This window comes from Hyla sarda, chromosome 5 (assembly GCF_029499605.1).
Source record: "Hyla sarda isolate aHylSar1 chromosome 5, aHylSar1.hap1, whole genome shotgun sequence".
NCBI classification, from domain to species: Eukaryota; Metazoa; Chordata; class Amphibia; order Anura; family Hylidae; genus Hyla; species Hyla sarda.
The window spans coordinates 199,426,447-199,449,657 of NC_079193.1; the positions used below are offsets into that span (position 1 = coordinate 199,426,447).

Below are 23,211 nucleotides of genomic sequence, written 5' to 3' on the forward strand. Positions count from 1 at the left end.
CCTCCGGAGCCAGAAGCAGCGTGGACCCCGGGAACAGGTAATTATAAAACCAGGGATGGGGGAGGTAATGGGGCAGCGGTGGCAGTCTCTGGATAGCAAGGGGGGGAGAAGCGGTGGCAGCAGGACTCTAGACCCCAGGAAAGGCAGGAGGAGAGAAGCGGGCAGCGATGGCCTCTCTCCCCCTGCCTTTCCTGGGGGCTTCTGCAGGGTCAGAAACAGTCTATCAGGGTATACACATGCACACACACACATCCTCATTTTACCACGGATATTTGGGTAAAAACTTTTTTTACCCAAATATCTTTGGAAAAATGAGGGTGCGTGTTATAGGCCGGTATATAGATAAATACGGTATATAGATTCTGCCTTTTAATTACTGTCATTTAAAAAAAAGAAAAGAAAATAATAAAATACTTCAACTGATCAAAACTTTTGACATGGATGTATCAAAAGTATTGTATCAAAAGTATTTTTTATTCAAATGACAGTAACACTTTAATAGTCTATCATTGGATTTCTGCAATATGTATAAACCATGTATGCTTTTTACAACAAGAATGTATCAGTTCATTCTGAAATTTTTTAAATGACCATCGTGGGTGATTTATAAAGACTAATGCAAATGATCAGTGGAACAGTTACCCATAGCCACTAGACCCTTGCTTCCTTTGTTCAGGGGTTTTCCTTTGGAATATAAATGCAGCAAACTAATTGATTTCTAAGGGGAACAGCCTGATTACCTTCTAAGAAATTAACTTCTAATTTGAATCCACTGTGTATTAACTTATTTTTGTGAATTTGAAAATATTTCATAGGTTAAACTTTATATGTTAACATTTGGATTTAATATTAGAAGGAATCAATATGATCCTATCTCGGAATACTGGTTCTAAATAAAATATTTCCTGCTGGTATGCATCTAATTGAACATTTCTTGTAAACAATGTTGACAACCAGCAGTTTTAGAAAATGCCTGAAGCACTTTTTGATTGTAGGCCCCAGCACTTCTGCTTCCAAGCTTTCTACAGGAAAGCAGCCTAAGGGTACCCATAATGAAAGGAAAGAGTACAGGCGAAGGAACATAATGGTGTCCATAGTTATTGACCCATATTCAAGCTCCACTTGCCCCATTACATGGCATATTATGAATGTAATTTCTTGAAAACTACAGGGGGAGATTTATCAAAACCTGTCTAGAGGAAAAGTTGCTGAGTTGCCCATAGCAACCAATCAGATTGCTTCTTTCATTTTTGAAAAGGCCTCTGAAAAATTAAAGAAGCACTATGATTGGTTGCTATGGGAAACTTAACAAATTTTCCTCTGGTCAGGTTTTTCTCTATCTCCCCATAGTGTTTTGGTGGCACCATATGGGATATTACAAAAGTAGGTCTACTGGAAAATATAGTGCCCTACAGAGATGAACCATAGGGTGGCACATGCAATGCCTACAAGTTTTTGATTAAGATCCATAAGGGCTTTGTTTACTGCCATAACCCTATTTTGGCTTTTAGGACACAGACAAATACATTATTTGCATTTTTGTTTTTTCCTCCTCACCTTCTAAGAACCATAACTTTTTTATATTTCCATCCACAGACCAACATGAGTTTTTTTTTTTTTTTTGCAAACAATTGTACTTTATAATACAGCTTTCATTTTACCATACAGTTTTCAGCGGAACCAAAAAATATTATTTGCATAGGGAAATTGAAAACAAAACCGCAACTATGCAAACTTTGGTGGGTTACGTTTTTTACATTGTACGGTAAAACTGATGTTTACGTTATTCTGTGGGTCAATACAACTAAAATAATATCCATGTTTTCATGCTTTACTATTATTGTACTGCTTAAAAAACAAAACTTTTTTAACAAAATAAATATCCTTAAAATTGCCGAATTCTTACCCCTATAACTCTTATAACTTTTTCATCTTTTTTGTACTTTGATGTGTAGTTTTTACCAGTATCACTTTTGCTTATATATAATTTTTTCATTACTTGTAACCCCTTCCCGCAAATGGACGTATATTTACATCCACTGTGGGCTCCCGCGGTATAACGCGCACTCAGCAGGTGAGTGCGCATCATACCCGATGGGTCCCGGTTTCTATCAGCAACCAGGACCCGCGGCTAATACCGGACATCGCCGATCGGGCTTATGTCCGGTATTAACCCTTTAGATGCCAAAATCAAAGTTGATTGTGCCGTCTAAAACGGGACATTGCCATTGCCAATTAGCTCAGTGGGCTGTTCGGGACCGCCGCGGGGAAATTGCTGAGAGGACAGCGTGAGGGTACTTACCATCCTTCCCGTTGTCCAATCATCGCTTGATTGCTCCAAGCCTGAGATCCAGGCTTGAGCAATCGAGCCCACATAACACTGATCAATGCTATGTTATGGCATAGCATTGTTCAGTGTATGAAATCAAAGAATTGCATGTAATAGTCTCCTATGGGGGACTAAAAAAAATTGTAAAAAAAGTTAAAAAAAAGTTAATAAATGTGATTTAACCCCTTCCCTAATAAAAGTCTAATCACCCCCTTTTCCATTTGAAAAATCTGTAAAAAAATGTAATATAAAAATATGTGGTATTGTCACGTGTGTAAATGTCCGAAATATAAAAATATTATTTTAACTAAACCGCACGGTCAATGGTGTACAATTTTTCGATATTATAAAAAAAATTTAAGTCTCATGAAAACAAAAATGGTACCGATAAAAACTTCAGATCACAGTGCAAAAAAATTAGCCCTCAAAACGCCCCATATATGGAAAAATAAAAAAGTTATAGGGGTCAGAAGATGACAATTTTAAACATAATAATTTTGGTGCATGTAGTTATAATTTAGTAAGTAGTAAATAAATAAAAAAAAACATTAATTAGGTATCTTTGAAACTATTTGGACCTACAGAATAAATATAAGGTGGCATATTTTTTTTTTAATTTTGCCCCACAAATATTTATTTTCTGTTTTTGCCGTAGATTTTGTGATAAATTATTAGTGATATTACAAAGTAAAATTGTCGGCACAAAAAACAAGCCTGTCTGTAGGTGGAAAATTGAAAGTGTATTGATTTTTAGGAGGTGAGAAGGAAAAAACAAAAGTGCAAAAATAAAAAAATGGCCCGAGAAGGAAGGGGTTAATTTATTTTATTTTTTGGAATGTAATGTGACCAAAAAGCTGAATTTTTTTTATTTTTTTTTTACATCCACATATGGAAATGAAAAATTTGGGGTAACACCAGTACTTTATTGAAAAAAATCTAATTTTTTATTTTCATGTCCCACTTTAACATGAGTTTGTCTATCACCTGTGGGGTGTTAAGGCTCACTGTACCCCTTGTTTCTTTCCTTGCGGAGTGTAGCTTCCCAAACAGTGTGCCATGTGGTTTTTTTTTTTTTTTTTTTACTGTTCAGGCACCATGGGGACTTCCTAAATGTGACATGCCCACCAAAAACCATTTCAGCAATATTCGCTCTCCAAAAGCTCAATGTTGCTCCTTCCCTTCTGAGCCCTCTAGTGCAGCCACCGAGGACTTTACATCCGCATATGAGGTATTTCCTCACACAAGAGAAATGGGGTTACAAATTTTGAGGGGCATTTTCTCCTATTACACCTTGAAAAAATGAAAAGTTTTGGGTAACACCAGCATTTTAGTGTTAAAAATCTAATTTATCATTTTCACGTCCCACTTTAAAGAAAGTTTGTCAATCACCTGTGGGGTATTAAGGCTCACTGTACCCCTTGTTACATTCCTTGAGTGGTGTACTTTCCAAAATATTGTGCCATGTGTTCTTTTTTTTGCCTTTCTGGCACCATGGGGATTCCCAAGGGCAACATGCCCTCCAAAAACCATAACAGTAAAATTCACTCTCCAAAATCCCATTGTCGCTCCTTCTTTTCTGAGCCCTGTAGTGCGCTCGCAGAGCATTTAACATCCACATAGGAGGTGTTTTCCTACTTGAGAGAAATTGAATTACAAATTTTTGAGGGGGTTTTTCACCTTTTACCCCTTGTAAAAATGAAAAAAAAATGCGGCTACAATAACATGTTAGTGTAAAAAATTTAGATTTTGAATTTTCTCCTCCACTTTTCTGCTATTCCTGTGAAACACCTAAAGGGTTAACAACACTTTCTGAATGTCATTTTGAATACTTTGAGGGGTGCAGTTTTCATAATGGGGTCCATTGTAGGGGATTTCTAACATAAAGATCCTCAAATTCACTTCAAAACTGAACTGGTTCCTGAAAAATTCGGATTTTGAAATTTTTGTGATAAATTGGAAAATTGCTGCTATACTTTGAAAAGCCCTATAATGTCTTCAAAAAGTAAAACCATGTCAACTTTATAATGCCAACATAAAGCAGACATATTGTATATGTTAATCAATATATAATCTTGGAATCAAATTTATAAGTAAAAGCATCTTAGAGTTATTAATGCATAAAGTGGTCACATTTGCAAAAAATGCTCCCGTCCTTTGGGTCAAAATGGCCTCCGTCCCCAAGGGGTTAAACACATTTACTTTATTTTGATCTATACATTTTTTTTCCAGTTTATCAACTATTATCATCACCTCCTATGTAGCTATATTAACTTTTTTCAAGACTCCTGAACACTTTAATTTTCATGCCCATTAAAAAAGTATTAGACTGGATTATGGCAGATTGTATAATGGGGTTGACTAGCACAGAATATATTAATGAAGCTTAAGTTGTATGTATGAAATAAAGTAAGTTTAAATGTACACAATAAATATAAAATGACTACCTTGTATAATATGTTTAAATATTACAGTACTACATTATTACCATTAGACACTGTCATTTCATTACACTTTGTATAAATGAACAGTACAAGTGATTATAAAAAACAACAACTTTGCAATATAGTCTATCAAAGAGAAATGCTCATTTTAACTGTTAACATGAACCTTCCCTGCCACCCCTGCCCCTATAAACTTTAATTTAGATGTTAGATTAGATGAATTTCTTCTTGTATTTACAAAGCAGAGTAGAAACTCACTAAGGGATTCCCATAAATGCTTTCCATGTCTATGGAAAGGGGAGGGGCTAGAAGGATAATGGGAATAGTAGTGACTGGAGATAACCAGAATCATAAACTGCAAACAGACCAGGCTAAATTGCTATTGTAAATCTAATCCCAAAGCTTAATCACAGTATAGACTGTTCAGGACTGCCCTATGGCGCCCTCCATACTGCTGCTGCTCCTTAGGGTGTATTATAAAGAATTTCTCTCCTGTGTGTGTGCACTGCTGTAGATGCTAGGCTCTGCCCACTTGCTTGGGTACAGTTGATGAGGCCTGCAGAACAGAAGTCTGATAAGGAATACCATATACCGGTTATGTAATGGTGGCAATAGGTCTACTACTCATGTAGTAGAACATATGATCACTTTTCCTGAAAATGTATCTAAATGGCAGGTACACGTAAAGTCCTGGATATTCACAAATAAGGTTTTCATTGTAGAAAAATCCCCAGAAACAAGTAAGCATCACATATTGGGCACACACCTATCAGCAAGTTGTCTTTAGTTAAAGTATTTTATTATTATTATTATTATTATTATTATTGTTAATATTATTATTATTATTATTATTATTATTATTATTATTAATACAACTACCACCAATAATAATAATAATAATAACAATAATAGTACCACTAATTATAATAGTAACAGAAACATTCAAGGGGAACTCAGGGGAACTATACCCATAGCCCATCCTGCCCCCATCCAGCCAGTTCAAATGGCTGCCAGAGGTCTCCTCACTTTTCTCTGGTGTTCAGGATGGCCAAGCTTGTTGTGCAGCCTGAAGAGCCGGGGTTTACAAGAAAATTGCCAAAGGTTTTGATTGGTAGTATGTGATAACACAGTACTGAGCAGTACATGCAATCTAGTCCCCTATGGGGACTTAAACAGTGTAATATATATATATAAGCATCCCCCCCTCCAATGAAACAATGAAATTATAATACACTCACTTTTTCCATTAAAAAAGAAATAAAAAGTAAATATGATAAAATTCATAAAAAGAGAAAACTTCATATCTGGTATCACTGCGTTTGTAAATGTCTAGTCTATTAAAATATAATGTTTATTATCATGCATGTTTAACAGTGTGATCTTAAAAAAATACCAAAGACCAGGATTGCTTATCATTGGTCACATCTCATGTCAGAAAAATCTTAATAAAAAAGGCAATCACCAAGTTCCATCAAAACAAAAATGGTACCAATAAAAAAACTACAGATTATGGTGCAAAAATTGCACTCATACAGCACATATATATAAAAAAAAAAGTTATAAGAGGTAAGAATATGACAATTTTAAAAGTTTTTTTTAAAGCAGTACTCTAATATAAAAGCATGTAAACATGAGTATAATTTTTCCATAATAGTTTTACCATAAGGTGTACAGCGTAAAAACAAATCCCCCTAAAAGTTGCAAAGTTGACGCTTTCTTTTTTATTTCCCCCACGCAAATAATGTATTTTTGCTTGTGCCATACATTTCATGATAAACTGAAAGGTGTTATTTCAAAGTTACAACTGATTGTGCAAAAAAACAAGCCCTTATATGGGTCTGTAGATGGGAAAAAAGTTATGACTCTAAGAATGAGAAGAGGTAAAAACTATTGTCCTTGTTCTTAAGGCCAAAATGAGCAATATCTTTAAGGGGTTGAATTTACTTCCTGGCACTTTAGAATTATAATTGTAAGTTCAACATAACTGCTCAAGACTGCTCAAAACTGTTCATCTGCTCACTAAAGTATTAGGTTACAGCTGCTCATAGAAGTCTACGGAAATGGAAGTGGTTGATAAGAAGGACAGATAGAGGTACATTATCTAAAAGGTCTTATAATTCTCTTTATGTTGCTACTGCTTATCAGGATATGCTACAGAGATATAGGGGAGCAGTATACATTTGTGTAGCTTATAATAATAATAATTATTATAATAATATGAAGAAGAAGAATATAATAGGAATGAGACTCAATCGATTAGCTCAGGAACAACTGACAACTAGAAAACAAGACTATTAGGTAGAAATCTGGTGAGAGATGCCATATTAAAGTTACTTAATGGCCAAAAATAACTTTAGGGGCTACCCCCTCATGTTCAGACACAACAACCTATCTTAAAAAGCTACTGGACACAAAAGGTACACATTATTGATTTTTTGATGATCTACTCTTAGCGCTGACCATCGATGTTTGATTGGGGATTGTCTAGCTACATTGCTGATCACAGCTTGAGAACGGCGACGAGAGGTCGCTGAAACGTCGCTTCCTTTGTACACTGGGATAATGCAATACATTTTTCACCTTTTTTGCACCTAATTTTCTGTGTGCTGCTGGTCTCTTGTTTTTTTCTAGTACATGTGAACCTCTCACCAAGGTGCACACCCAGCATGCACCATTGCATCGTCTTTCTTAAATTTGTTGTGCTGCTCTTCTGGAATTTTTTTTTTTTTTTACATTGCTGATCAGCTAAATGTGACACAAATGTAACTGTGTGTATTTACTGTCACTATCACTTAAAAGGGTCATCATAAAATTTTTCTAATTTATTCTGGGTGCTGTAAAAAGAAAAGAAAAAAAACAAAACATAATCATCTTCCCCCATCCCCTGCTTCCCACTCCTTGGCTGCTTCCTGGTTCCTGTGATGTGTTGCACCTACAGGAAATGCCTGCCTAGCCATTCACTGGCTACTGGTTACATCTGCAGACAGGACATTACTCAGGGAGTACAGGGAGGAAAAAACATGTCACAAGATTTTTTTTCACATCACCCAGAGTCAATAAGAAATGTTATTATTTATTATTTTTAACCTTAACTGCTTTACAATATCAGGAATAACCATAAACCGAGTCCTAAATATTAAACATTCATGGTTTCCGATGGTCTCACCTATGGATATGTAAACAATATTGAGGGTACACTTTCCTCATGGCTGGGCTTGAATATCACAGTAGTATTCAGTATATGATGTGAAATAATATGTAGTGTCCAGTATAATTTAAAACAATTTAAAGGGGTACTCCGCACCTCTAGACATCTTATACCCTATTCAAGGATAGGGGATAAGATGTCAGATTGCCGGGGTCCCGCTGCTGGGGACCCCCGGGATTTCGGCTGCTGCACCCACCTGTACGGCTTCCACCTCACACCTCACGTCACGCCCTGCCCCCTCAATGCAAGTCTATGGGAGGTCTGTCACACCCCCCCACATCACACGGGGCGGAGTCATGATTTCACGCTTGTCCGCCATTGGGGATCCGAAGCCTCCAGCGTTGCCGATGTGAGGTTAAAGTCACAGGTGGGTGCAGCAGCCGAGATTCCGGCGGTCCCCAGCAGCAGGACACCAGCGATCTGACATCTTATCCCCTATGCTTTGGATAGGGGATAAGATGTCTAGGAGTGCGGAGTACCCCTTTAAACAATAGTGATCTCTGTGGTGTCCTCTGCAGGGCCCTTGCATCAGACAAACCATGATAGATTATAATAAAAATATATATTGAATGCTCATACAATAGAATATATGATTAAAATGATTAAAATAAAATAGAGAGTAAAAGTATTATAGATGATTCTAGTTCCCCAATTGGCAAGTAAGTTGGTAATGCTATAAGTGCTTTACAATATCAAACTGCTTTACAATATCAAGAATAACCATAAACTCAGTCCTAAAAATTAAACATTCATGGTTTCCGATGCTCTCACCTATGGATATGACAGACCAGGAAAGCATATTTTATCAAGCCCCAGACCATCCATCCTGTTTTATGTTGCATTTATACAACTTGCTGCATGATGTTGAGGTGAGTAAACTTCTGATTACCTTGTTTACCTTGTGAAATCTATATTATATTTTTTCTACCTTTTTAGAGAGAAAATAGGTGTTGGCACTACTTCATACACTGTTTACAACATGAAGCAATGGCAATGTTCTGACAGCTGTCCATTGAAGTAATTGGTGGTGCATACAAATCAATATAACTACATAAACGTGCAAATAAAGCAGATAGAAGTCACGGCACTCACCCCACTCTGAAGTAATCTTCATAAGCTTTATTTAGCTTGTGGCAGGACAAGTAAACACAAACTTGCAGGGGCATCTCCAGGCTATATCCATTATATGCTGTTTAGGCCTTTCTTTTGGCCCACATACTATAGACTCTTCTTCTAGCCCACTCCTTCTGTGTTGGCCAGAAAAAGTGCCTGAGCAGCATAAAACAACTCTAGCTTGGAGATCTCCATTATGTCTGTGTTTGGCTAAGTTTCAACACAGGTTTATTTATATATATATATATATATATATATATATATATATATATATATTTATTTATTTATTTTTTTTTGGGGGGGGGGGGGGGGGATTTTTAGAAAACTGCCACTGCAGTTTTTGAACCAAAGCCATAAGTGGATTCAACAGGAAGGAGAAAGTATACGTTTTTTTTCTTTATATTTGTTAGTCCTTTTGAATCCACTTCTGGCTTTGGCTAAAAAACTGCAGTGGCAGTTTTCCAAAAAAACATCAGAAAAGAAAATCGGTGGAAACTTAGCCTTTATGTGTTCTGCCACAAGCTTTATCCAAAGTGGGATGAGTGACGTGATTTCTTTCTGCTTTTTTTTTGCATGTTTATATGTTTTTTTCTACCCCATTCTTTCCTATATGGAAGTAGAAACAAGAAAAGACAACCGGAAGGCAGCGCCTCGTGTATTACCCTTGGTAGGTGAGGAATCCACAGAACTTACTGGGTAAATACACCCAGGACTTTAGTTAAGATGGCCGCTCACCTTAAAACGAAGAAAAGGGCACATATCGCCCCTCATCTGGGTTATCAAATGGTTGGGAAAAGCTGCCAAGCCTGATGGTCACAGGAGGACGTTAATCTTCCTGTAGGAACTGAAGCAATTGAGTAGAAGAAGACCACTATAATCCAGACGCTGCTTGATCCAAGGATGCACGGATGCAGGTAGGTATTGTTAACCAGATACTTTTATTTATATTACAACATACAAGTTAGCAAGATCATGATGAGTTTCGGGGTCTGCTACCCCTTCCTTAGATGAACTTAGATCATCTGAGGAAGGGGTAGCAGACCCCGAAATGTGTCATGATCTTGCTAACTTGTATGCTGTAATATAAATAAAAGTATCTGGTTAACAATACCTACCTGCATCCGTTCATCCTTGGATCAAGCAGTGCCTGGATTATAGCGGTCTTCTTCTACTCAATTGCTTGCCATTCTTTCCTAGGCCAGTTTTCTCTGCAGGGTCTTTCATATAGCTGTTGTAGCATGTTGAGGGCTCAATGGGTAGGAGAGCCCATTATCCTTAATTAAACATAATTAAAGTACTTCCAACTTTCAACTGGATAAAATAGTTTTAGGTATTATTATGATGGCATGTTGATAGATTGCAGTTCACCATAGAAATGTAAATATCAGTGGAGGCCATTATGGGATGATGAATTAATTGTTGGGAAGTAAAGGGACATCATCTTTTTACACAGAGGTCCTCTGCTATCTGTCTGCCTCTGATAACCAGCTATCATGCAATCATCACTATATGGAGGCCACTAAGTCAATATATATTCTCTAGGTAGCAGATTAATTGGGGAAAAGCTTTTTTGGATGCAGATTGATGAGCTCACATTTTGAAGGCAGGTTACACTTAAAATACTGTGTAGCCTTTGGTCATAGCTGGTTAGGGGATTTTATGATGAATAATGCTGTACCTGTAGATGTTCTTTATTACTGATTCTAAAAAATGTATTCAATATATATGCAACTTGCAGATAACATAAAAAACTCAAGTTAAAATTTAAATGATCCTTTGATAAGCGAATACATGTAGGCAATTAGATCAAACTGAGTGTCAAATATGACTAAATAATGGACAAGAAATAACTTGAACAATGGTTATTTCAACCTACAGGGACAAGTCATCTTTCAATCGGTTATTAGTTTATTTCCGGCTTTGCTCAGATTGCACGGTACCATATATTGCAGCAATAGCATACTGTGTTAGGTAAGTGAACAATGGTAGTTAGGAAATTGGAACCTTTCAGCATGCACTAGACTAGGCTGCCCACACAATGGAATGAAATCAGGCATGCCTGCCTTCCCCACAAAGTACAGGGTCATAATAAGAACATTTTAGTCACAGAGTGATTAATATATAAATAATGCCTTTTCTCGGATGAACAGGGCAACCATGCATGGTTTACGGTTATGACCACTAGTTCTGAAGCATTTGACATATCACTTTCAGCTATCAGCTTCTTCGGAAAAGTCACTATAAAAATACATAATGGTCTTAAATGGTGCATTGCCATTGACTACTTACAGCCTATGGCAGACAATAAGCTATTGTATATATAATTATGCTCAATCCCTTTTGTACCCATAATTTCCAGATACCGAAAAGCTTTTCTTTTTTTTTTTTGTGATGCCAAGTTGGGGAATCATTACTGAATTAACCTTTTTTTTTATTGTCATGTAGCTTTACTGGGAAATTAATATTAGACAATGCCAATTGTATTCCAAGTTCACATTTCTTACCTTATTACTGGGAAAGCTATTCTGTAGAATGAATCACTTTGATATTGGGTTGTAAAGCAGTTAGCAATGGATTGAGGATTTAAACTCCCTGGTGGGTATAAAAAAGCAAGCAGGCAGGCAGGGGATATGAAAACATTGTCCTCAGCAGCTATATTTAACAGAATGTATATATATATATATACATATATATATATATATATATATATATATATATATATATATATACGGTATATATATATATATATATATATATATATATATATATATATATAAAATATATATATATATATATATATATATATATATATATATATATATATATTTATATGTACGTTCTTCCTCCCAAACTTTGTTATTGTTATTCTGTGTAAAATACTAAGCTATAACATTGTCTATTTTTGCTTTAGGTTTGCATCTCTCAATCAAAGACTCGCCACTTTTGCACTGCAAATGATATATCAAGTCTGCTGACATTTTCTGTGCCACCTATTGAGTTAAAAAAAAAATAGGTTATGAAAAGCGCAGCACTGTCCACAAAAAGATGTATTATCAGATTGCTGTATTCAGCATACTTCATGCTGGCTTGTGCTCCAAACAACTACAGTTAAAAAAATAGGGACGTATATATGTATATATATATATATATATATATATATATATATATATATATATATATATGTGCATACACTTCTTCTAGTCTGTCATTTATTTATTTTTTTTGCCATGAGGAGTTGCTGCATGGACTATAAATGAGGCTTTGATTCAATTCTTTTGTTTAACAGGTTGGCAAGGCGATGGAATAGTCTAATTTAGAAGGGTTCCCATGGCACAAACAAGATTACCAGCTTATGTTCCAAAAAGTATTTATCTTTCTGTTCAAGCTATACTACATCTATAAAGCAGCTTATTTATTTTTACTGCAACTGTAGCTTCTCTGTGCACACTTAACTTTGCAGCAAAAAGCTAAAATATGTAAGGTTGTTCTGGGAAGAGGCACTGCAGTATAAAAGTTCATTACTTATGGAGCCTGGGTATGGGAGTCTATTATTCTTGCCACATCTTTCCCTGCAATAGACGATATCTATGTTTTGGCACATGCCTGTCTGAGTCACACAAGACATATATAGTACTTAGGAATCACTCTTTGATGCTACAGGATCTGGTGGGTTGTGAATGTCATATCATAGTATTTAATGGTATTCCTATCCGTCCCTATCTACCTGGGTTTCTCTATACTTCAGTATGTGCAAGGCATGCTTCAGTTCTGAGTCTAGAGCTATTTGTGTCTGAGTGGGTACATTTACCGCCTGGAAAAAAAAAGTACAAAATAATATATCTTGACACGTATTAGAAATAATAGATGTGCATTTTAGTATAATAGAGATGCTTTTACAAGAAAGAAAAGCTGAAGATTATAGGAAACAGCTCCATTTGTGTGAAAGCAGAAAAGATAATATGTCAGTTAGAGGGAGCTGGATGCTGTTTGTCAATGATTGCATGTGCAGGATCATTGTGGGGCTAGAGGGCTTCTAAGACTGTCTGTCTGCACAGAGTATCATGTAGCACATCCTTATGTTACAATAACTCCACATCACATAATGCCTTCCACAACACTTGCTCCAGGGAAACGTGTTCTTGTCTTTAGACATCATGACAACATGCTACAGCTTACTACAACGGCTAATAATACATTTATTCATAGTTTGCCGGGAATGGAATCAATTATAAAAAAAATAAATAAATAAAAAAAATAAAAAATAAAAAACAAACGTGTTATTTTCATATTGCTGAATAATGCTGATCAGCCGGCATTGTCCCCCAGCCCGGACATGTGTCGTGCATAGATCCATGTCTATAGGAAGAAGATTCTAATATTACAACGAGGTACTCACTGAACACTGAGTATATTTTACCTGAAGCCACAACCTGCATATACAGTAGACAGAGGTATCCGTCTGCGGTTGTCTAATACATACCCCAGCAGCACCAGGCTACATTTTCTGAGATCATTTAGGAGATTCATTTACAAGCTTAAATCCTCTCTCGCTATTCATTCCACTAGGCAAACTTACATATATCATGCACAGCGAGCAGGACTAGAGTGCACAATCCCTATTTAGAAAGGGCTTTAGTCTATAATACACTGCTGCCGCCAGCTAATTGCCTGACTCACATCTTGCATTAACCAGACACACTAAATGAAAAGTTCCAATACTTAGAGACAAATCATCTTCATCTACATTACAATGCAGCAAACCCGGCTGGCGTCGTACATGGAGGACGCATCCTGAACACACACACGTTTTTTTTCTTCAATAGAAATAGCTTACCTTTTAATTTTCTGGCTGTTCCTGGAAGTGTATTGTCCTACTCGGCACCGCAGCTTGAATGTTTGTTGCTATTTACCCTTTATTTCTGCTTATATTTTCCCAAGGAAGATTCTACTTGATTCTAACTCAGTCTTTTCCTCACAGTCACAGCATCACTTTTAACTCTAAGAGGCAGGAAAACGAAGCCAAGGGAAAGCGAAGCCTGTGATTGGCTTTCATTCAGGGCTTCTGATTAATAAGGAGAAAAAAAAAATCCTCGCTCACACAACACAGCAAGCCTCTGCTGAAAGAACTGCAGTACTTACCATGGGAAGGTTAGGGAGTGAGAGGAACACTGGCTTTTACTGGCAAAATGATTTGCAAGTGAATGCAGACGGAGAGTGGAGGGAGCTTTGTTAAACAGCACATCTGTAGAATGATTTTCTTTGTTTGAAATTTAACATAATCATAATTCAAACTCCGCCATCTCCATATTGCTGCCGCTCGAGCAGAAGGAAAAAAAAAAAAAAATTACGTGTAAGTATTTAATTTAGCAATGCAGGAAATGATGTTAATTCCAAATCTATAGCTCACAATCGTATTGGCATTGTTAAAGTTGAATAGATACCCCAATTTTAGGTTATTTTCTTTGTTGGCAATCTTATATAAGAAACCGGTGTTCAATTTTCATTTGGAGAAAGAACATCTATTCTGCTTCAAAATCCTCCTTCTGTTCATCACATAAATCACCATCCCTCTCCAAGCTTATTTACCCTTGAGTTTGTGTCTGCTGTGCCATACCAGGCCAAACCTCATTTCACCGCTACAGAGATACACTCCAGCTTTCTACACAATAATCTGCATGTACACAAGCATGCAGTCATTATGGCACATATATATATATATATATATATATATATATATATATATATATATATATATATATATGTATATAAAACTCAACGTGTGTGTGTGTGTATGTATGTGTGTATGTTCCTCAAAAACTTCCAAACGGCTAAAGATATTAACATGAAACTTGGCACACATGTTACTTATATGTCAACAACAAACATAGGATAGGTGATTTAACCCTTACTCACCCCCATTTGCCAGGGGCGGGGTTTATGTTTAAAGTCCCATACAAGTCAATGGAAGTATAAGTTACTGCATAACTTCCAAACGGCTGGAGATATTTCGATAATACTTGGTCACATGTTACTTATATGTCCACTTAAAATGTATGTTCCCACATAACTTCCGTACGGCTGGAGATATTTCAATAGCTGGTACACATATTACGGGCCGGGGTATGAGAACGGAATGGGAGGTCGTGATAGGAGGTCGGAATAGGAGGTTGGGATATGAGGGCGGAATATGAGGATGAGATATGAGGACGAGTTATGAGGCCTGGATAGGAGGATGGGATAGGAAGATGGGATAGGAGGATGGGATAGGAGGATGGGATAGGAGGACGGGAAAGGAGGTCGGGATAGGAGGACGGAATAGGAGGATGGGATAGGAGGTCGGGATAGGAGGTTGAGATAGGAGGTCGAGATAGGAGGATGGGATAGGAGGTCGAGATAGGAGGTCGAGATAGGAGGTCGAGGTAGGAGGTCTGGAAAGGAGGACAGGAAAGGAGATCGGGATAGGAGGTCAGGTTAGGAGGTCGGGATAGGAGGTCGAGATATGAGGATAGGATAGGAGGTCAGGATAGGAGGTCAGGATAGGAGGATGGGATAGGAGGTCGAGATAGGAGGATGGTATATGAGGTCAAGATAGGAGGTCGAGATAGGAGGTCGTGATATGAGGACGGGAAAGGAGGACAGGATAGGAGGTCGGGATAGGAGGTCGACATAGAAGGTCGAGATAGGAGGTCGAGTAATAAGGATGGGAAAGGAGGTCAGGATAGGAGCTCGAGATTGGAGGACGGAATAGGAGGTCGAGATAGGAGGACGGAATAGGAGGAAGGGATAGGAGGTCGGGATAGGAGGTCGGGATAGGAGGATGGGATATGGGGACGGTATAGGAGGTCGGAACAGGAGGTCGAGATAGGAGGTCGAGATAGGAGGTTGGGATATGACAAGAATATATGAGGACTGGATATGAAGTCAAAAGCTTCCTCCTTTGTTTATTTTCCTGCCGAACAGGGATTAGGAAGGAAAAACCGGGCAACGCCGGGTACTCAGCTAGTCTATATATATAAAACTCAACGTGTGTGTGTATGTGTGTGTATGTATGGCTAAAGATATTAACATGAAACGGCTAAAGATATTAACATGAAACTTGGCACACATGTTACTTATATGTCAAAAACAAACATAGGATAGGTGATTTAACCCTTACTCACCCCCATTTGCCAGGGGCGGGGTTTATGTTTAAAGTCCTATACAAGTCTATGGAAAATATATGTTACTGCATAACTTCCAAACGGCTGGAGGTATTTTGAAAATACTTGGTTACATGTTAGTTATATGTCCACTTAAAATATAGGATAGTTAATTTAACCCTTAACTACCCCCATTTGTGAGGGTCAGGGTTTTTGTTTAAAGTCCCATGCAAATCAATGGGAAATGTATGTTCTCACATAACTTCTGTACAGTTGGAGATATTTCAATACCTGGTACACATATTACAGGTCAGGATATGAGGACGGGATGGGAGGTCGAGATAGGAGGTCGGGATAGGAGGTCGAGATAAGAGGATGGGATAGGAGGACGGGATAGGAGGATGGGAGGTAGGGATAGGAGGTCGAGATAGGAGGTCAGGACGTGATGGTCGGGATAGGAGGTCGGGATAGGAGGTCGGGATATGAGGTCGGGATATGAGGACGGTATATGAGGACGGGATATGAGGACGGGATAGGAGGTGGAGATAGGAGGTTGGGATAGGAGGCTGGGATAGGAGGACGGGATAGGAGGTGGAGATAGGAGGTGAAGATAGGAGGTGGAGATAGGAGGTCGGGATAGGAGGCCGGGATAAGAAGTCGAGATAGGTGGACAGGATAGGAGGTCGAGATAGGTTGATATAGGAGGCCGGGATAGGAGGACGGGATAGGAGGTGGAGATAGGAGGTGGAGATAGGAGGTGGAGATAGGAAGTGGAGATAAGAGGTGGAGATAGGAAGTGGAGATAGGAGGTGGAGATAGGAGGTCGGGATAGGAGGCCGGGATAGTTGGTCGAGATATGAGGACGGGATAGGAGGTTGAGATAAGAGGTGGAGATAGGAGGACGGAATAGGAGGATGAGATAGGAGGACGGGATAGGAGGTCGAGATAGGAGGATGGGATAGGAGGTCGAGATAGGAGGGCAGGATAGAAGTACGGGATAGGAGGTCAAGATAGGAGGGCGGGATAGGAGGTCAGGATAGGAGGTCGAGATAGGAGGTCGAAATAGGAGGACGGGATGGGAGGTCGAGATAGGAGGTCGAGATAGGAGAACGGGATAGGAGGACAGGATAGGAGGATGGGATAGGAGGACAGGATAGGAGGACGGGATAGGAGGATGGGATAGGAGGACAGGATATGGGGTTGGGATGTGACAACAATATATTGGGATGGGATTTGAAGTCAAAAGCTTCCTCCTTTGTTGATTTTCCTCCCAAAAAGCTCAACGTGTGTGTGTGTGTGTGTGTGTGTGTATGTATGTTCCCCAAAAACTTCCAAACGGCTAAAGATATTAACATGAAACTTGGCACACATGTTACTTATATGTCAACAACAAACATAGGATAGGTGTTTTAACCCTTACTCACCCCCATTTGCCAGGGGTGGGGATTATGTTTAAAGTCCAATACAAGTCTATGGGAAACATATGTTACCGCATAACTTCCAAACGGCTTGAGACATTTCGATAATATTTGGTCACATGTTACTTATATGTCCACTTAAAATATAGGATAGTTAATTTAACCCTTAACTACCCCATTTGTGAGGGTCAGGGTTTTTGTTTAATGTCCCATGCAAATCAATGGGAAATTTATGTTCTCACATAACTTCCGTACGGCTGGATAGATTTCAATACCCGGTACGCATATTACAGGTTGGGATGGGAGGTCGAGATAGGAGGTTGAGATAGGAGGTCAAGATAGGAGGACGGGATGGTCGGAATCGGAGGTCGGGATAGGAGGTCGAGATAGGAGGACGGGATAGGAGGTCAGGAAAGGAGATCGGGATATGAGGACGGGATATGAGGTATATGGGGATATGTTTTTTTTTTTTTTATTACAATAAAACATTCCCTAAGCTAAGGATTTGGGATCCAGGCCAAAACTTTTTTTTATATATCAACTGACTGCGGAAAGTTAAAGGGGTAGTCCAGTGGTGAAAAACTTATCCCCTATCCTAAGAATAGGGGATAAGTTTGAGATCGCGGGGGGTCCGACCGCTGGGGCCCCCTGCGATCTCTCTGTACGGGGGCCAGGCTCTCCGGCCAGATAGCGGGTTTCGACCCCCGCATGAAGCGGCGGCCGACACGCCCGCTCAATACATCTCTATGGCAGAGCCGGAGATTGCCGAAGGCAGCGCTTCGGCTCTGCCATAGAGTTGTATTGAGGGGGCGTGTTGGCCGCCGCTTCGTGCGGAGGTCAACACGCCCCCTTCCCGCGGGCTGTCGGGGCTCAATACAGGAGATTGCAAGTGGCCCCAGCGGTCGGACCCCCCTCGCTCTCAAACTTATCCCCTATCCTTAGGATAGGGGACAAGTTGTTCACCACTGGGTCACCACTGGACTACTCCTTTAAACAGATTTGTAAATTACTTCTATTAAAAAATCTTAATCCTTCCAATAGTTATTAGCTTCTGAAGTTGAGTTGCTGTTTTCTGTCAAACTGCTTTCTGATGACTCACATCCCGGGAGCTGTGCAGATCCTATGGGGATATTCTCCCATCATGCACAGCTCCCGGGACGTGACATCATCATTGAGCAGTTAGACAGAAAACTTCAGAAGCTAATAACTATTGGAAGGATTAGGATTTTTTAATAGAAGTAATTTACAAATCTGTTTAACTTTCCGGAGCCAGTTGATATATAAAAATTTTTTTTTTGCCTGAAATACCCCTTTAAACTTTAAAATAAATATCCTAAACATGAATTATTTTTGGATAATCCCTCTCCCTATACCCGGTTAGGACATATGACTGTCATGGTGAAGGGTAGATCACCACACACAACTCCCATTAAAAAAACATCAACTAAATATTCAGAAGTCAGCTGCAGTAGATGCACCCTCTATAAGCAAATAAAATAAAATAAATGTGTCCATAGATGAGATTCAACTAGTTTGGTCAGGTTCTTCTTATAGTGCATTTGCTGTTGGTGAATGATGATTTTTTGGGGGGAGGACTCATACTGTATGGTGGGTTTCTACTTTATAGGGGCCCTATACTATATGGAAACAGTATGGAACCTATGTGGGGGCAGTTTAGGGTCCCTATACTATATAGAGCCTTTTACAGTATGGGGGCCTAATGATTTATGAGAAGCATGGGGCCCTATACTAAATGGTGGTCTAATATTATATGATTGGCAGTTTCAGGGGCCTAATACTTAAGGGAGCAATTTGAGACCTAATACTATATGATGGCAGTATAGGGCCTAATACTATATAGGGGCAGTATGGGAGCCTAAAGCCATATAGGAACAGTATCGGGGCCCTTTGCTATATGGGGCCTTATACGGTATAGGGGTGTAATGCTACATGTAAGCAGTATGGGGGGATTGTCTATACTATATGGAGTCCTTACATTATATAGGGGCCTAATATTATATAGGGGCAGTAGAGGGGCCTCATTATATATGGTAGCAATATGGGGCCTCATACTACATGGGGCAGTATGAAGCCTAATACTATATGAGGCAATATTGGGGTGTAACTACTATATTAGCACAGAGGGAGCCTAAATGCAGTATGTGTGCACACAAGAGACTAACTTTATGGGGACACATTATTCACTGACACTACTATTGTGCCCAATTAGGGTGTGCGTTCACACTACACAATCCCCGCAGAATTCCACGGGCAGAATTCCGCTCTGTGAACTTTTACATCAGTGTGAATGGGTTTCCGCAAGACCCATTCATACTGAGAAATTTCAGCGGCGGAAAATTCCGCCACTGAAATTGTTCCACACAGAGAATGAACATGTCCATTCTTTGTGAGGAATTCAGCAAGTATTGCAAAGCCATCAATGGTGACGGCGCAGTGCCGCGGGGTCCTACCGCCAACGGCGGCTGAATCTCCGCTCGCTTTGCAATGTGAACACACCCTTAGGGTGCATGCACACCAAGTTTTTGCTATACAGTTCCCGTATACGGTTTCAAGTTAAGAACTGTATGGAACCATATAGAAAACTGTATGCATTGACTTAACATAGTAAATTAACATAGTCCGCTTTGTGTCTTATACGGTTTTGTACGTTTTTTTACCGTACCTAAAACCATAGTCTACCACGTTTTTTGGTCCGGGTGAAAAACTGTATTAAACCGTATATGTTTTATTTTAACATGGGAGTCAATGGGAACCGTAAAGAACAGTATGTGCGTACGGTTCAATCCGGTTTTCCCATACGGTTTTTGATTTGCACAGTTTTTTTCTTGAAATTTCAATCAAACAAGTGAAACTTCATTCAAAATGGAGTGAAAAGTAATAAATGGATACGTTTTTTCCTTAAAAAACGGGTGCAATCGGACATCATTTTTCAAATCGTATACGATTTTAAACCGTATACAGGTTGAAATTTGTACACACGTTTTAATACAGTTTAGTCAGGTTTTAAGGAATCCATTTTTCATCAAAAACCTGATACGTGAACTGTATTGCAAAAACGTGGTGTGCATGCACCCTTACACATATCCTCCACCTGGTACTTGGTGAAGTGATTGGCTGTTTGGCTGCTACATATAAATATATATGTCATATTTTTTGGACTATTCCTTACCACTGACTATGGGATTCACACTGGTTTAGAAAACCGAAACAGGGAAAATAGTTCATATTTATAAACTCCCCTAGTAGTCTAAGTAATGAGATCAGAGATTTATCAAAACCTGTGCAGAGGAGAAGTTGCTGAATTGCCCATAGCAACCAATCAGATCGCTTATTTAATTTTTAAAGAGGCATGTGAAAATTAAAGAAGTGATATGATTGGTTGCTGTAGGCAACTGGTCAGCTTTTTTTCAGCACAAGTTTTGATAAATCTCCTCAATGTCAATAATTTTGGTGGTCTATTGTTAAAGGGGTACTCCGGCGCTAAGACATCCTATCCCCGATCCAAAGGATAGGGGATAAGATGCCTGATCGCGGGGGTCCTGCCGCTGGGGACCCTAGTGATCTTCCACGCGGCACCCCGTTAGAATCAGCCCCTCCGGGGGCTGATTCTAATGGGGTGCGGCGTGGAAGATCACGGGGGTCCCCAGCTGCAGGATCCCTGCGATAAGGCATCTTATCCCCTATCCTTTGGATAGGGGATAAGATGTCTTAGCGCCGGAGTACCCATTTAAGAAGGGGCCTAATAGTCACATCCATCCACATCCGGAGTACCCCTTTAAGAAGGGGCCAAATAGTCACAAAAGTGGGAGTTTTTTCCCGCCTAAGCAAAAACAATAGTCAGTTTCTGTTAGTTAAGCCAAGGTTCGGCTGGAGTATATTAAGTAGTTTTTAAAGCATTAGCGACTTTTTTGCGAATGTCGCGGTTGATAAATTTCAAAATTGTAAAAACGCTTATGTACGCCAATTTGACAAAAAAATGCTTTTCTTGCCCTTGTGGAAGATTGTCGCACGGAAAAGGACGGTGGTGCAATTGTGATTTTTTTGCGACAATTTTATGCGAAAAAACTCGGGTAAATTGGTTGATAAATGTCTGTCATAGTCTTCTAGTGTGTATTGCTTCTTTTTTACTGGGGTCCCCAGGGATTGGATCCAACATCATATATTGCTATACTATATATATACCATATATTATCACCACATTATCCATGAAATTCCTTAAACCTCTTCAGGACACAGGGCATATGGATATGCCCTGCATTCCGAGTCCTTAAGGACCGAGGGCGTATCCATACGCCCGTGGGAAATCCGGTCCCCACCGCTAGCCGGTTGGGGACCGGAGCCGGATGCCTGCTGAAATCATTCAGCAGGCACCCTGGCACATCGCCCAGGGGGGTCCTGAGACCCCCCCCATGTCGGCGATCGGAGAAAATCGCATGTCAATTCAGACATGCGATTTTCTCCAATTCCGGGCTGATCGGGTCTCTGGTGACCCGATCACCCGGAAAATAGGGCTGATCGGAGTTGTCAGCAACAGCCCCGATCAGCCTAAAGGATAGGAGTGAGGTCGCAAAGCTGCGATCTACTCCTATCCCCTGCCATTACTCAGAACGGAGTTCTGACCAATGGCAGCGCAGGACAGGGGGTTGCCATGGCAACCCCCCGTTCTGCCCGCCCTTGGATGTCGAGGGGCTCTGGAAAGAAGATGGAGGCCGTACCTGCAGGAAAAGATGCCTGGGGACCTGGGATCTTCGCTGGAGCCTGCAGGATCCTGATCAGGTAGGGAATCGACAGTGGGGGGGGGGGAATTGAAAGTGAAAGTAAATCGATCTTTACTGTGGCAACCACTAGGGGGGGCCAAACTGCAACTCCCAGCATGCCCAGAGAGCCAAAGGCTGTTTACAGTGGCTGTTACAGTGGTGCCCAAACAGTAGCCCTCCAGATGTTGCCAAACTAAAACTCTCAGCATGCCTCGACTGCCCAGGCATGCTGGGAGTTGTAGTTCTGTAACATCTGTCCCTTCAGATTTAGCAATTTTCATGACATTTTTGAAAATTGCTGCTCTACTTTGAAGCCCTCTAATTTTTTCAAAAAGCAAAAGTTTGTCCATTTTATGATGCCAACATAAAGTGGACATATTGTGTTTGTGAAGAAAAATAAAATTTATTTGGAATAACCATTTTCCTTACAATTAGAGAGCTTCAAAGTTAGAAAAATGCTAAATTTTCAAAATTTTCATGAAATTTTGGGATTTTTCACCAAAAAAGGATGCAATTAACGCCGAAAATTTACCACCAAAATAAAGTAGAATATGTCACGAAAAAACAATCTCAGAATCAGAATGTTCGGTAAAAGTGTTTTCGCGTTATTAATTTGTAAAGTGACGGTGGTCAGAATTGCGAAAAAGGGCTCAGTCCTTAAGGTAAAAAAGGGCTGCGTCCTTAAGGGGTTAATATAGCTGCAAGAATATCAGCAAAGTTTGGCATTGATGTAGGAGGATAAAGCCTGGCTGACAATCCATATTAATAGCAACAATGTTTGATAG

The 23,211-nt window shown here is 39.4% G+C and overlaps 1 protein-coding gene across 2 annotated transcripts in view; it reads right to left on the reverse strand.

The window, feature by feature from the left end:
- Nucleotides 1-14,279, reverse strand: part of LOC130273719 (cadherin-10-like) — a 472,310-nt gene extending 458,031 nt beyond the window's left edge. For both annotated transcript variants that reach the window (XM_056520963.1, XM_056520964.1), the window contains exon 1: nt 13,926-14,279. The gene's annotated coding sequence lies outside the window, so the exon portion shown is untranslated. The remainder of the gene's footprint in view (nt 1-13,925) is intronic.
- Between the last annotated feature and the right edge of the window lie 8,932 nt (nt 14,280-23,211).